The sequence below is a fragment of the Spermophilus citellus genome, assembly GCF_964194105.1.
Source record: "Spermophilus citellus genome assembly, chromosome: 8".
Taxonomy (NCBI): Eukaryota; Metazoa; Chordata; class Mammalia; order Rodentia; family Sciuridae; genus Spermophilus; species Spermophilus citellus.
The window spans coordinates 31,950,461-31,967,783 of record NC_138189.1 but is presented as its reverse complement, the minus strand read 5'-3'; the positions used below and the strand labels follow the sequence as shown (position 1 = coordinate 31,967,783).

The 17,323-nt window shown below is 38.9% G+C and overlaps 1 protein-coding gene across 3 annotated transcripts in view; it reads right to left on the bottom strand.

The window, feature by feature from the left end:
• The window catches only part of RHOH (ras homolog family member H), a 40,603-nt gene that overhangs the window by 14,156 nt on the left and 9,124 nt on the right, over positions 1-17,323 (bottom strand). The window contains exon 2 of one of the 3 annotated variants that reach the window (XM_081304804.1): positions 521-721. The exons of the other annotated variants lie outside the window; for them this stretch is intronic. The gene's annotated coding sequence lies outside the window, so the exon portion shown is untranslated. The remainder of the gene's footprint in view (positions 1-520; positions 722-17,323) is intronic. 3 annotated transcript variants of the gene reach the window in all.

Genomic DNA, 17,323 nt, shown 5'->3' with positions numbered 1-17,323 from the left:
TGCCTGAACTGTTATACACTTGATATTTTTAAAAAATCAACTCTCAGTGAGTTCACGCGGCCTGTCCTAAGCAATCAAATGTATGAAATCCTATACTTGATTATCAATTATATTTTTCCTAAAAAACATTAAAAGAAATACATAAATATTTAAAATTTTCTTAACTGTTTGCCCTAAAATGATCCTGTTTTCCACCACTGGTGTGTGCATGTGCTGGGGAGGGAGAGAGGGGATGCAGTTCACAATGTCTCCAGTTGAGAAAGCCAAGACCCAGAAAAGTGAACCTCTTCCCCAAGCACTCGGCTTTGTGTGGGAAGGTCTTGTGTTTCTAGTCTTTGGTTGGTTGGTTGGTTCATTTTCTCTTTTGTATTTTGTACATTGGCCTCTCCAAAATAATAATTTAGCTAGGCAAGCAGACAAATAATTCCTGGAGTAGGCTAATCTGGTTCTCATTTGTTTTGTTTTGTTGTTTTGGTTGTTTTTTCCATATTTTTCACTGGTGCATTATAGTGGTACATACAGGTTCTCATTTGTTGATGGAGGAAGAACACAAGGAGGTGATCGTCATCTTCTGAGCTCTCCTGATGAGAGGAAGCAATGGGAGCAATGAGTCATGGTTTCATAAGGCAGCATTCTGCTGAGTTGTGGCCCTTGGTGTAGTCGTCATTTAGTCAAGTAAGGCACTTTCATGCCTTATTTCCACTGCATGTTTAATATTTACCTATATTTGGAGTAAATAAAAACTTTACTGAAGAAACTTGAAACAATCCATCTCATCAATCTTTAAAAATCCCACCAACATGGCTCATGGACATTTTCTTTCTGATTTAGTAAGAAATAACAGAACTATTTGATTCCAGGGCCATTTTGGTAGCAATAAACTAGCCTATCATCTAGCTAAGAAAAGATGACTCTAACTAAATTTATACAGAATCAGGTTTAAAGAACTTCTTAAAGTTTTTATTAGGTAAGACTCAAAGTGACCAGCTCAGACTAGCAAGGAAACTGCGGTACCCAGCGAAGGCAAGTTTGAGAGATACACACACACATTTTTCCCCACTCTTCTTTCTGAAGAAAATGAAAACCTAAAAATGCTGTTGGAAACATAAGAACCATCTTCTCAAGAGTATCAAAAAAACTGAAAACATAGCAAGGAGCTGTCACACTAAGAGGAGCATTCAGGCAAGTGACATTTGTAAGATGGAAGAAACAGATGAAAAGTGACCGCCGTGCTAATGGCCTCTTGGGGCAGGGGTGATGAAGTCAAGGGGCAGAGCCTCCTGAGGTAGAGAAACAAATGCCCCTCACCCGAACTTGAACTTTTCTTTTCAGCTGGAACCTCCAAGGGCACAAACCTGGGAACATGAACCAGAGTAAACCTGTCCCTCCTCCACCCTGAGGAACCGCAGCAGAGAGGAAGCAAAGGTGTACTTGAAAGATGGTGCTCCATGCCGTTTGTTACCCCACAGTTTCCTAATCCTCTCTGAGGAAAAATACTTCCATCCTAGGCCTTGGGAAATCCACGCAAATAACTTTACAAGGGCATAGTGGAATGCACACAGCCACAATTTTTTTTTATCATCCTAAGGTAACTATAGGTCACCAGCTAAAGTAGGAGTGACCAAAGTAGAAGGGGATTTTTTGGGACCAGTGGTGCACTCCTGTAATCCCAGCCACTGGGGAGACTGAAGCAAGAGGATCACAGCAAGTTGGAGGCCAGCCTCAGCAATTTTGCAAGACCTTGTCTCAAAATCTAACAGAACAAAACAAAACTGGGGACAGAGCTGATTGGTAGCGTGCCCCTAGGGTTTCCATTTTTATAAAATATATAGCCTCAGGTATTTTGTTATAGCACCAGAAAACAGACTATTAAGTGCCACATATACCACAGCCCACTGTCCAAACATCCAATGAAATTAAAGAACTTGCATCATACCAACCAACCTTCCACATTATCCCACGTTGTGCATTTGCCTTTTAAAACAAAGGAACTAGAGGAAGGGACATTACAACAGAGAGGTGTAGAGGCAGTTGTAGAGGGCAGTTGTTCCAACCTTACAGAGCTGAAAGCAATTGTTCTTCCCAGGTACCATCTGAATTCCTGCCACCTCTCTGATCGGTGTGATTCTTTGGAACTATGCCCGACATCTTATTGTTCCCTCAATCAGATCCCAACAAGGGTTTATTTACTTTAGAGAATTTTTGTTATGTTTTGTATTAATAAATCTTACCCAGTAATATTTTTTTAAAGAGAGAGAGAGAGAAATTTTTTAATATTTATTTTTTAGTTTTCGGTGGACACAACATCTTTATCTCATTTGTATGTGGTGCTGAGGATCAAACCCAGCGCCTCTCGCATGCCAGGCAAGTTTGCTACCGCTTGAGCCACATCCCCAGCCCCTTACCCAGTAATATTATATTTGAAAATCTCACAGATTTTCTACTGTGGTCCATTTCCCAAGGAGCTTTACTAACCTGGTCCATGGTGTGTGTGTGTGTGTGTGTGTGTGTGTGTGTGTGTGTGTGTAAGAGACAGAAAGAGAGTGAGAAGGAGTGAAATCAGAAATTAAAAGAGACACACTTTTAGTATTTTTCTAAAACAAGAAAACAAGGTCCAGTGAAACTTCATGGGGTCAAATATGTAGGTAAACTGCACCCCATCCTCTTCATACATTGTGCACATGATTTCTTCCCACAAACTCTCCCCCCACCTTGGTTACTAAGGATTGAACTCAGTAGTTTCATCACTAGTTCATCACCTAGTTCATTTTAATAGTTTATTTTGAGATGGGGTCTTGCTCAGTTGCTAAGGCCAACCTCAAGCCCCTGATCCTCCTGTCTCTGCATCCCAAGTCTCTGGGATTAAAGGTGTGCACCACCAGGCTGTGCATGGTTTCCTGAGGGCTTCTGTTCTGCATCATATGAAAAGTCTGTTATCTCTTCTCCTTTTCATGAGCTGCTCCTGGCTGAATTCCAGTGTCTTTTCATCTGAGTCATCACTGCTGTTTGAGCAGTGTTCCTGACCGCTTGTTTTGAAGATAGTCAGAAACCCTTGATAAGATCCCCACAGCAGGCTTCTTGGTCTGGGATTGTTAAGAGGCCCAGTATGGGAGATGCTACCAAGGACAGAGGGCAGAGGAAGTAGCCCCCATTCTAGCAGCAGTAGCTGCCACCCCATGGCTAAAGCTCAAGAAAGTCTCGTTCTCAGGGTTTTGAGCCAGTGGGCACTGTACGAGTGTGGCAGGGGCAGCCTTACCAGAAGGTACATGCCTGCCTGGAGCAACATCAAGGGCAATAAGAAGGCCCCTCCCTACCAAATATGCTTTCTATTACTGTACAGCGCTCTCTCTCTCTCTCTCTCTCTCTCTCTCTCTCTATTTGTTGAGATGCAAATATCCTTAGATGATCACAGGGTTTTTGTTGTTGTTGTGGCTTTGTTTTGTTTGTGTTTGTGTTTTACCATTTCCACATTTACATGAATATGCTTCCAGTCCCCTTCTTTCCTCAAAGCTACTTTTGATTGAAGAATAAATTAGTTTCAAAATCAATCAAACAAAAACACAACGACAAAAAAAAAAAAAAAAAAAAAAAAAACACCTGTATACAAAAGTGAGGCATCAGATGACATATTTTATTGGGTATTGATCCCATTCTCTGGGCTATCCAGTTAAGTCTGGGGTCCTCCTGAATAAGAATAGTCACGTGTGGATTGATCATCTGAAATGCCACTAATCTGAACTCTCAATAGAATCACCCATGGGCTTCATTCTTCATTCTTCATTCTTCACTCAGATGTTCTGCACTCTGATGATGTGCTGGGCAACACCCTAGGCATCACACAGAGGGCAAGAATTGAAGAATTCTAATCCACTCTGGAGTCCAGGGCCCAATCCATGGATAAGGGAGAGTTTTCATGATACTGAACATAAGGTGTGCAGGAAGTATTTGGCAGTTTATTCACTGCATGCTTTCCCAATCCACAGCCCTGGAAGTGTGATTACTCACACTTAGAGGGGTGAGGTCAGAGTCCCCACATTTGATCATCAAAGTTCTGTTGGCTCAGAAGGGAGAGTCAGGTGGGAGAGACGATGCTGATACTCAGCCAAGGTATTTCTCCTGAGACCACCATAATCTCAGAAGTAAGGATCATTGCATCATTGTCCTCGTTTTACCAATGAAACAGCATAGGCACAGAAAAAGGAATCTGGCCAAAAATCAAATAAAAACCTTTTCTCTATATTTTCTTTCCTTTTCAGAACCGTTGATTTCATGAACAAGCATTTATGACTCCGCCATTTGCAAAATGTCTTTGCAAAACTTCTTTGGTCTTTGTACCATCTATATAGACTTTTGGGCAGCAGGGATGTTGGATAAACTGAATAGACTGTAAAAAGGCATTTTTGAGACAATCGCGGAAATATGACTCTGGAGTGGATATTAGAAGATTCCAGAGAAGTACTGCTGGTTTTGTTAGGTAGGCTAGCGGCATCAGGGTAGTGTAAGAAAAATATGCTTGTCTTTAGAGATGCAGAGTGAAGGACACAGAGGTGGGTGACATGATGCCTGGGTTTCAAACTGCTTGAGCAAGGGGGCAAAAGAAAGGTGAAGCAAATGTGCGATATCTTGACAATTGCCGATGGGCACATAGGGAGGGACCCACTTCACTTCTTGCTTTTCTTTTGGATGTGTTCAAATTTTTTTTCACTTCCCCCAAGTGGCAATTTTTCCATTTAAAGGTGAGTTCTCGATGCCTGTTGAAACAGCTTGCCAATAGTATCATTGCACATTCAGTAGCCCCTATACATCTATTCATTTTTCTAATTTATTCTCCAAACAAGTATTATTTTTCATTAACTAATGGCCATGGAACGTACTTATTCTAAAAACTTACTTGTTGTTTATCTGAAATTCAAAATTTAACTGGCACCTGGTGTTTTCGTGAGATCCAGCAGCCCTTGACTCTACTCAGGATATTTATTAAAGCTTTTTAAATTAAATACATTATTATTATTATTATTATTATTATTATTATTATTTAGATTTATTATCCCTGTCATTGGCTTCATAACCAGGAGCAAGTTACTCACTTCCTCTGGGTCTTAACTTTATTGCCCATAAAACAATTACAGTTAACAACGCTATGAAATGTGAATATAACTCTTATTGTAATTCCTTCCATAGAAATACATTTGTGCACTGTATCGTGATATTTCAGTCAATGACAGGTCACATATACAACAGTGGTTCCATAATACTGTATCTCCTGGTGATGGCACAGGTGTCCCCACTGTGAAAGGGTAGCTAATGATGTTTGCACAGCAACGAAATCACCTAAGTGATGCACTTCTTAGAACTTATCCCTGCCATTAAGTGATATACAACTGTGCCTTTCAAACAAGAACACTTAGGAGACCTCCTTTCTCCAAGGGACTGTTTTAAGGCACACTCCGTGAAACAAAAGGACTTTGCCCCCAAAACATCGGGCAGATAAGTCAAGGCACTGTGACACGACTTCCCGAGGTGTTGGGTATATTGAGTGAAAACATAGAAACCATGGGCTATAGAACTGCAAAGAAAAGAGAATTTCCAACAACTTGTTGGCTCTCATTTCTCTATTGCTATTTCTCCATTTTGTCTATTATTTAACCAGCTTTTATTAATTACTTCCTATACACACTGGGCATTGTGGGAGAGTTCAGCTTTCCTAGGATTTATTCTGGAGACAAGATGCAAATGCTAAAACCAGGGAAGTGACAAGTGACAACATTGGGTACACTAATTACTTCATCAGGTGCACCCAAAAAACAAAATAGACTGGAAACAGAATAGGATTTAAAGAGGAAAGGGATACTCCCAGGCTGGGGCCCCTGTAAAGAGCCCGTGGAGGAAGGAGGACTTCAGCCAGGCTGTGAAGGGAGGAATCGAAAAGGTTGGGGAAGAGGCCAGGAATATTCCAGGTGGTTGAACCACTTAAGAAAACCCCACAGAGGAAGTGACACCAAACAGAATCTGGGGGAAAAAGGAGTTTGACAGCAAGAAGAGGGACCCCCCCCCCCCCAGTGCACAGCACAGAGGACTAGAGCAGAGACGTATTTCCCTCCATGTGCCCACACCCGACACCTCCAGAGGAAATGGTAGGAAAGGAGACGGGGATGTTGGGCCTTGGACCTGGGGTCTGCAGATACTGGAAGCTGCCGAAGGCTTTCGGGTAGGGGACTATGTGTAGATTGAGATGAGGAGATGGTTTGTCAAGCTGTAAAATGTATGTTCAATAAAATGTTGTTTGTTCTATTCAACCTACAAAACACACTTATCGAGGGTTGGGGAAACTAATACACAATTATAATAAGTCCAGAGAAGACAGAGTTCCTCTTCTTAAGAAGTTTGCAGAACCATGAGGTGGCCAACAATGAGAAGGTAGTATCACCTGTCCATTAATTAATGAGATGATCCATGGCAAGAATTGTTAGTTTTCTGCTTAATATCTGAGCCTCTTTTTTTAAAAAATTAGAAATAGAATATAATTTTGTTTGTAAGACAATATGCAAAACTGAGGGAGGTGGTACAGCCTATGATCCCAGCTAAGTGGGAGACTGAAGAAAAAGGATCGAAAGTTCAAGGCCAGTCTTGGCACCTTAGAGAGACCCTGTCTCAAAATAAAAAAGGACTGGTAATCTCTTGGGTTCAATCCTTATTACTGAAAGAAAGACAGAGAGAGAGAGAGAGAGAGAGAGAGAGAGAGAGAGAATGCAAAGCCTTGAACAGTGGGTTATATTTGATCTAAGTTAGTTCTTACCATTCTTTTTTTTCGTTATGTCTCCCTAAATTAATGGAAATTTAACACCATAGATATACTATACATCTTTTGTGTATTTCTGTGCTTTATATGTATGAAGGGTAAGTTTTTTTTTTTTTCTGTCTTTCTCATCCTACAAAAAACAATGATGAGAGCCAGACGTGGTGGTGCAGGCCTATAATCCAGGATTCCAAGTTCAAGGACAACCTCAGCAACTTAGCAAGACCCTGTCTCAAAATCTAAAAATAAAAATAAAAAGGGTTGGGGATGTGGCTCAGTGGTTCCATCTCTGGTACACCCCCCAAAAAAATGATGATGATGATGATGATGATGATGATGATGATGATAGGGATTATGTCAACAACACTGCCCATTTCACCCCTCCACTTCCCCCACCCTCATTGTGTCCTTCACCTACCTCCCCATGAAGAACACATGGTCTAAGGAAATTATAACAAGCCCATTCCCTGGTTCTCCTCTTCCTAGAATTTGAGAGAGGCTCTGTCACCATTCTGGCCAGTGACACAGCAGCTGAGATATTTGGAGAACATTCTTTGAACTCTGGGGAAATTCTTTCCCTGGCAAAAGAGACAGCCTCTGCCAACTCACCCCCCCTTTCCATCCCCATGCAGTCCTACACCCCTAGAATGGAGGCAAATGCTCAAGATACAGAGCTCAATCTTGCAGACGTGAGGAAAGATGAGGGAATGGCAGAAACGGTCTCAAGGAGTCCTGAAACCAAGGCCAGAAACGCAGCCTCTGGACCTCTTGTCCCGTGGAGGAATGAATCCTGGTTGTTTTAAGCTACTGGTATTGAGTCAGGTATTATAAAACTTGTAGTCAAAAAGCATTGCTAACTGATACACTGTATGTCTCTCAAATAATAGCTGTTCCAAGGTGACTATGAATTACTATTAAACCAAAGCATCAATTGAGAATACTGCACAAGTCAAACACGAGATTTATGTTTAAATGGAAACTCCCTCCTTTGCTAAATGAATCAACTTTTCAAAGAATTTTATAATATTCTAATTAATATTTAGCATTTGACGTGAGCAAACTTTTAGATATTTGATATCACTGTGTAGGAAAATGGACATGAAAAGATACAAGGTAATTTTCCTACTTCATACCGAAATGGATATTTTTTTATGATTCATCTAGTAGGTCTTTGAAAGAGTATTTGAAAGACAATTATTCCCAAACTGAATATTTAAGATGCATAAAGAAAATGTGCTTCTTAGAGGATCCCTTTGAGAATCTCTTTACATATTAAAAATGTAGAAATATCTATATTTATCTATTTATGTTTTGCCTATATTCTACAACTAGCTATGAAGCTAATTCTATCATATTTTAAAAGCATAAACCACACATAAACTTATTTAATAACTCCAACAGCTCTCATTAAAAGTGGTTTCTGCAACTAAGAACAGAACAGGAAGGAAGAGCATGAGGAAAAGACTACAGTAAACAAAGACGAATGGGGGGAGAGAAACGGGGAGAGAAGGGAAAGCACATGGAAATGGTAGGAGACCTTCAATGATACATAAAATTATAAGAGGTTATGAGGGGCAAGGGGGAAGGAAAAAGAGGGAGAGAATTGAACAACAGCAGGGGAGGTAGAGAGGGAAGATGGGAGGGGAGGGGAGGGGAGGGGGGATAGTAGGGGATAGGAAAGGTAGCAGAATACAACAGTCACTAATATGGCATTATGTAAAAATGTGAATATGTAACAGATGTGATTCTGCAATCTGTATTTGGGGTGAAAATGGGAGTTCAAAACACAATTTGAGTCAAATGTATGAAAGATGATATATCATGAACTATGTAATGCTTTAAATAATCAATAAAAAAAAATTTAAAAAAAAAAAGTGGTTTCTGGGGCTTGGGATGTAGCTCAGTAGTAGAGCACTGGCCTAGCATGCATGAAGCCAAGCACCAAAAAATTAAAATTTCTGTGTTTATCAAGGTTTGAGAACTAAGAAACCTGAAACCCCCCTAAATCTAAAGATCCTCTCAATTTTAAAGGATAAAATATAGTTATATACTGGGTTTTCAAAATATTAGGTTTCCTTCAACATATCAAAACAATCCTCATGTTAGAATCATTTTATTGATTTCATTGTTAATCTAACACCAAATACTGACTTTCTTTTAATAACGGTCATTAAATTTTCTGGTTTTTGTTTTATTCATGATATGAGGATCAAGCCCACAGCCTTGGCATGCTGAATAAACATTCTACCACCGAGCTACAGCCCCAGCCTTTTTTTAATTTTCAATTTTTTTTTTTATCTTGAGTCAGATTCTCACTAGTTGCCCAGTATGGTCTCAAAGCTGTGACCCTCCTGCTACAGCCTCCTTAGTCTCTGAGATTAAAGGCTTGTGTCAACGTGTCTTGAGAATCATTGGTCTCTTTGTATAAAAATAATACACGCTAAACATAGAAAAGACAGGAAAAAATGAAGAATATTTTAAAGTCATGTGTATCCATATCACACACTAGACAATAATTTTTAACATATTGGTTTATTTATCTCCATATTCTGAATTCATGAGTAAAAATATGCATATAGGTCTTTTTAGATATACAAAATATATAATTTCATATTCTAAAATTTTTCACTTGTTAAATATTTTTCAAAAAATATCATAATGAATGTTTAATAAAATAAAAGATTATTTAGCCATATCTTTCTACTGAATATTTTTGGTTCTTTTTAGTTTTCTCTATTATTTAAAAAAAATGTATTGAGAAGTTTTGATTTTTTAAAATAAAATATTTCTGATTGTTTTTTAGGAATAATTCTTAGAAGTGGTCAAAGGCTATCAATATTTAAAGATGAATCATTTATACTGCCCAACTTATAATTTTTCTGAGAAGAGGCTTTCTCCTTTTTTTTTTTTCCTGTGTATGTATAGTGCTTAGGTTGAACCCAGGGCTGTGCATGTGAGGCAAGCACTCTACCAACTGAGCCATAGCCCCAACCCTGAGAAGAGGCTTTCTAAAGCCACCTAAAATAATTCCAAATCATAACTCAGGACAGGGCACATGGAGTGGAGAGAAGAAGGGATCATTTGACTCTTTTCCTCAACTGACTGATAATATTATTTATATATTGTACTTGTGCCAATATTTTATAGGAAAAGGAAAAATTCGGTAACAATCTAAAGGTTCTAATACAACCTTAAAGACTTAGAGGAGACTAAACTTATTTATTCTGCATTTTGCCCTGGTCATTTGCTGTGTCAATGATACAGTATATAAAAGTCCTTAAGCACTCTCACAATTGGCAAAGAAGACAAAAAATAATTACAATTGGTGAGAAAAATGATAAAATGAACTAAATACCCATTGAGAAATAAAACCAACCATTATCAATTTACAAAGGAAGGAACACGAACATGTAAACTCCAAATAGCATGAATGAATGTAGAAAAATTGTGAAAGTATGATCATTTCAGTCACCAAAGAAAGGGACAGTAAGTCAGATGGAGCTTTAAGGTACTATAACTTCTATAAGATTGACTGGCACATGTTAAAATAAATAAATAATAAATTAAAAAAACATGAACTTCAGCTGAAAACTATTTTCCTGCCCCCTGAGTACAGTTGCACAATCTAGCTTTAAAACTGAAACCACAGGCATCTAACCCCTGTTGGAAGAGAAACTAATTTTTCCTGCCCTATATGCGCGATGGTTCTTTCCTGTATAACATGTCAAATGGGTGGCCCTTGGGGAAATCCAAAACTACTAGTTTGGTTTTTGAGTTTTTGAGACAAGGTTTACATAGGTTTACCCCGCTGCTGCCATGTGAAAATTATCCATGTATTTTCATGCATCTAAAATTTAACAGAAATATTACCACAATCTACATTTTAATTGTTTTTCCTGAGATGTAGAGGATGAAAAGAAAGATAGAGACTCAACAAAGATTACAATCATTGCCTTTGTTAATTCAAATGATCCTTTTAAGCATTAGTTGTATTTCTATTACGTTAGGATACAACGTTCAAGCTTTTTTGTTATAGATTTCACACATCTTAAAGGAAAAACACCGAGATTATGGCACTTTGAATAAATAAAAACTTAAAGACTTACAAATAAAACAAAAAAAAGTATACTTAAGATAAAAGACAGGGGGCTGGGGCTGTAGCTCAGTGATAGAGCGCTTGCCTAGCATGCATGAGGCACTGGGTTTGATCTCCCATACCACATTAAAAAAAATAAACAAATAAAATTAAGGTATTGTGTCCATCTACAATTTTTAAAAAATTAATAAAAAAAAAGACAGGTTAGGGTTGTGGCTCAGTGGTAGAGCACTTACCTAGCATGTATGAGGCACTGGGTTCGATCCTCACCACCACATAAAAATAAATAAATAAAGGTATAAAAAAAAGACACATTTGCTACAATCAACATGCATTATACATATATAATGTATTTTTAATTAAATAAGTGAGATTCAAATTACTAAAAAATTAAATGAGATTCATACCATTAAACTAATATATATTTTGCATATATAATGTATTATGTATACTCACACTGTTGTTTTGTTTTGTATTTTTATTATTTTATTTTTGCAGTGTTGGGGATTTAACAGGGTCTTGTTAAGTTGCCAAGACTGGCCTCAAACTTGCCATCCTCCTTCCTCAGCCTCCCATGTAGCTGGGATTATAGGTATGTATCACTAAAACCAACTACTATTATATTTTTAAAGTTAACATTGTTACAGAAACTTCTTTGACACTTCCAGATAGTGTGTGTCCTGGAATATAGTGACAAATATTGTTTTAGCAGATGTAGGAAATTGTGGTACTGCCAATATGTAAGGTTTTTCTGGCCTTTCCCCCTCCTATTTCCTGTATATACCTTCAACACCCTCTTCTACTCCCTCATCACACCAAGAGGAAGAGAAAGAGAAAAGCCATAAATATAATCTGAACAAGTTACTACCTGAAGATATTGGAGCATAAGGAAAATCAGGTTTATCAAGAGAAAGTGTACCAAAGGAGATTTGTAGACCTCTTCCAGGTTTTTGCAGCTGATAGCAATAGCTTTACATCACTTAAATTTGAATCTAAATATATGGCTTTCTTTTTCCTTGCTAGAAGGAATAATCACAAGCATCCTTATACTTGGTTGGGATCATTTTCAGCTCAACTAGAACAAACATCAGTAGAAATTTTTGTGGCAACTGAGAAAAAAACATAAGAAAGGGAAGAAAAGGTTCATGTTGAGGGATGTGTATTTGGAATTTCTACAAAAGGTGGGAGCTGGACCAGGAATTGGGGGAGACAGAGGAAAAGTAGGAATCCCACCTGAAAGAAGTAAAAGCATCAAGGTGAGAATGTTCCAGTCAGTTGCTTGCATCAGCAACTAGGATGCTGGGCATCATGACAAAGCAGGGGAAGCCACCTCCAGGAGGTAACAAGAGTACGAGTTTGCAGCTGACCTTTGATGGACACAGAAAACAGATGCTCCTTGACTTAGAATGGATTATATCCCATAAACCTATTCCAAATTGAAAACTGCATCAAATTGAAAATTCATTTAAAACACTTAACCTACTGAACATCACAGCTTAGCCTAGCCTACCTCAAAAGGTGCTCAGTACACTTGCATTAACATAGAGTTGGAGGAAATTATCTAATACAAAGCCTATTTTTAACAAAGTATTGAATACCTCATGTAATTTATTGAATACTGCACTGAAAGAAACAAAGGGCTGTATAGACACTATCGTGAAGTCAAAAACAATAAGTCAAACCATTATAAATTAAGGAACATTCATATGTGTTTGCTGTTGTTATTGTTTTGTTTCATTTTTGCTTTGGGTTTGGGATTTTTTGTTTTTTTATTAGCCATGCTGGGGATCAAACCCAGGGTTTGTACACACTAGGCAAATTACACCCCTACTCCTTTGTCTTTTGAGGGCTGTAACTAGGGGTTATATGATGCCATATGATTTGAATATTAAAGTTGGCAAGAAACCTAACAATGGTTGTGCAATAATTTAAGTGGTTATAAAAAAAATGAAGTATATTTACTAAATGAGTATATGTTATAAATTTTCATTTTCTACCTCAAAGACAGATGTATGATTATCATTTATCCCTCATAGATAATCCAGACCTGTATTTCATAAATGGTTGGCCAATTTCATAGACTTTATCTTGGAGGACTAGAGGTGGGTGCGTTGCCCTCCCCACCCTATGTCAACCCCCTCTGTAACCATGACATAATAACATAGTCTTCATCTCATCACCTTCAGCAGAATTGGCTTACTGAAACAAAGGGTTTGGAGTAAGCCTCCATACCCTGCCTGATATCACAGGCCAAGTGGATGTGAGATTAACAAAGGCATGAGCTTTCACCCCAAACATACAATTCCCCAAATGGCAAGTCAGTTCCCCACTAACAGAAGATGGCCAACTGGGTTTCAGTGGTCAAAAGTCAACACTGCAAAAAGAGTATCTCCAAAGTCATCAGGGCCCCACCAGATGTTCAGCTTCAGACAGGAAAAGCTACAACTTAGAAGTAAGCACATTATATACCAGTTAGTGGCTTCACTCGGAAAGCAGCCTGGCTAGGTGTCCAGGAAGCTATCAGTTGGTCCCTCACCACTCACTGCACTCTGGGGTTGGCCAGCCTGGTATTTACAGCCTGCCTGCATCTCTTGTGCTGTCCAAGATCACATATGATAGTAAGTAGGATCCTAACGCTAGACTTGAGAAACTGCTTCCCAAATGAGAGCTGATCTTGGCTTCCCATAAAAAAATTCAGGGCTTAGAATGGAAGGCTTAGAACACTAATCCTATATTCTCTGAAAGGAACCAACTTGAGCCCCCCTGTACTACTTGATTTAAGAATCCAATGCTCGAAAACTATACGAATATCCGCCATCTTGTCCTCCTTTCAGCCATTAACTGGAGAGGCAGCATTTATGCCTTAATCTGACATTGCGTACCCAGAGGTTTGATTTTCTCAGCTTCTGTAAGGCTTCCTCCCCTGAACTAATAACTTCTGAGGCAGCAATTATTCATGTGAAGGTTCTGGATCACTGGGAGTCCAGAGATGGGCTTTAGCAGGTTCCTAAATCCCCTGAAATCCTATGGTAAATGTGTACACCTACCTGAATTTTTGCTTTTTCTCAAAGGTCTTTGGTTCTCATCAGAGCTCAAAGGAATTTGTGACCAAAAGTGATTAGGAAACAACTTGCTACAATGAAAAACCCAGTTACATAGAGACCAAGGTGGCTGTCAGGTGCTTGTGAAGGAGGACTCCAGAGGTCAGACCCTCACACATCCAATAGGCCCTGAAATGGGCCTCCAACTTTGTGAAGATGGGCTCTTGATTTACCACAGAGATTAGAAGCTTGGTAATGGGGAGCACAAATAAAGGAAAAGAATAATTTTCAGTGTAAAAAGAACAGAAAACATTAAAGGCTATTTGTGAGTTATGACAATCGCTAAAGTTCCAAGGAGATGATCTTAGTATCACGACCTCTTCTACGGCCACTCGGATATTCTGAGCCTCCACAGAACAGCCTCACCTGCAAAACCCACAAACACACAGAGGCACGCACACGTGTGCACACATATACATTCCCTGGATCAAACCAGACTATTTCCTTCAGTCTGTTAGTGTTTTCTCAAAGCCTGACCTGCAGACCATTCACATCCAAAGACTTGCTAAAAATGCACATTCCTGCCAGCTCCCACACCAACTGTATCAGAATGCTTAGAGGTGGCCCCTCAGATACTGCATTCTTTAACACTTTCCTCACCCATCCAAGTGATTCTTTTTTTTCTTTTTAATATTTTTTTTAGTTATTGTTGGACCCTTATTTTATTATTTATATGTGGTGCTAAGAATCGAACCTAATGCCCTTACATGCCACACAAGCGTTCTACCATTGAGCCAACCCCAACTCCAGGTGATTCTTGAGCCTATTGAAATTTGAGAACCCATGATTTAGAAGAATTGTATGCTTTCTGGTCTGAGCCCTCTTTTTATTTTTTCCCCTGATTAAAACGGAGCTATTCACATACATCTTGTTTACTTCTGAGATCAGCATCTCTTTGTCCCTTACTGAGAAATGTTCTCTTCTTGCTCCCTCTGGCCTTTGAGGGTAGCTTATCTCTGGGCTATTTCTCAGAGAGCTGTGTCCAGAAAACCCCTGGCTCTCGCGTATGTGTGAGGACACTGGTCTCTATTCCTGCCGTCTACTTTTGCAAATCCTCAAGGCCCAGGCACTTCCTTTCCTTTCTCAGCTGCTCTATGGAACCCCCTTAGCATCTTCCATTCTGGGCTTCTTGGACTGAAACTCCCTTTAAAATACCCTGCCCAGCCGTGCCTGTGGCGCACACCTGTAATCCCAGTGTCTCAGGAGGCTGAGGCAGGGGGATCTCAAGTTCAAAGCCAGCCTCAGCAACTTAGCAAGATCCTGAGCAACTCAGCGAGACCCCGTCTCTCAATAAAATATAAAAAGGGCTGGGGATGTGGTTCAGTGGTTAAGCACCCCTGGGTTCAATCCCTGGTACAAAAAAAAAAAAAAAAAAAAAATCCTGCCCAGGGATTAACAGCAAACATCTTCATCTTGTCCACAAAACCCTCTTAAATATTAAAACTATTCAAGGCCACTTCTTTACAGATCTTCTCCAAAATTTTTAAATGCACATACACCACTACTACAGTAAATGAAGTAAAAAGCAAATTCAGCTATTTCACCATTCTAACACAGAATGTTTTCATTTTTCTAATTAAATGGCTCACATTTAATTTTCATCATCATAAAATTAGATGTAAGTGAAAATATTAATCCTGCTTTTCTAACTTAACATTTCATCAAACACATTTTCATAACTAATTTTAACTAGGACTTTTAATGACTACAAAATATTCCATGGAGCTAAAGCTGCCAAAACCCCTGTTGCTTAGTGTTTAACAGATTTCACTGTTATAAATGATAATACAGTGCATGTGTTCCTGCATGGTGTTTCTTCCTTCTTTGAATTGTTTGTTTGGAATAAATTTCCAGGGATGGAATGAATGGATAAAGCATATGAACATCTTGACATGTACTGTCAAATTGCCATATTTGCATTTCCCACAGTTCCTTGGTGGTATGCTGCAAAATATTTTAAAGCAGGGTCTTGGGTGGCGGGGGAAGGTGGAGAGCCTGATTTACTGTGTTTTCTGATTTCTGTGGCATAAATACTTCTATTTCAGCCAATTTGTAGTTTACAACATGATCTCACTGAATGAAGAAGGAAGAGAGATGATCAAGTACACCATCATAAAGTATTTTGACTACACGGAGAAATAGAAGTAAACACTGGCTTGCAAAATGTACAAAAATATTACAATCATTTCTTCCAAGCAAGTGCAGGCTGGTTCTGGAACACCACTGTCTTCTGTCACTTGGTATTTTGCAATAGCATTTTTTTCCCCACTGAAACTACTGAAAATTCATCTTATTCCCAAATGATGACCCTGCTTTTAGGGGAGCAGATTATACAAATAATGAATAATAATGATGCAGGAAAAAAAAAAGGTGGGAAGTCTATCTCATATCTTGGTCAATTATGTGTCTACCCATCCCCCATGCATTTATTTTACAGTGCTTTATCCCCATGAGGTCATGCATACAAACTACTCAGTCATTTATTTATTTTAACAGTAAGCCAAATAGGTTATGTGGCCAATATGATGAGAATCATCCTGCATATTACTTCACCGCCTTGGTTCCTTGGCTTTCTTTTCTATGAAATGGGGAAGAGGTCACTGCTGACATCCGTTTTACGAGAAACTAAGTGCACAGATAAGACTGTTCCAATTTAAGCTCCAAGAAGTCATCGAACATTCAGCAATTCTCTGGAAATTTCTTCCAAAAGCAATTCATTTGTATTCTATTTTGTCAGAGAAGTGATTTGGCACTTTCTCCCTTGAAAGCCAACTTCTTTCTCTGAGATCAGAATAATAACATATAGCCTCTGCATGTTTTTAAAGAAGTGGCGCTCTATGTTTGCATATTAAAATGTAAATATGATTAAGCTAAGTATGTTCACACTCTTGACCAAGTCATCCCACTACCACGAACTCATTCCAAGGAATAAATTCAAATAAAAGAAAATGCTTTCTGTGTGAAGATATCCATCACACGAGAGAGAAGATAGTTTGGCTCATTTGAGCACTTACTCAATGTACCATCTCAGTGTGTATGGCCCTGGTGGGAAGGTTCTGGATTAATGACTCCCAAACCCCCATCCATAAAATCACTGCTTCCAAGTCAAATTAGAGCTAGGTTTATGGGGTTTTGGGGTTTTGTTTTGTTTTTTGGTATTGGAGATTGAACCCAGGGGTGCTTTACGACTGAACTACATCCTTAGTCCTATTTTTTTTTTTTTTTTTGAGACAGGGCCTCACTAAATTGCTGAGGGTCTCACTAAGTTGCTGAGACTGGCCTCAAATTTGCAGTCCTGCCTCAAGCCTCCCAAATTGCTGGGATTACAGG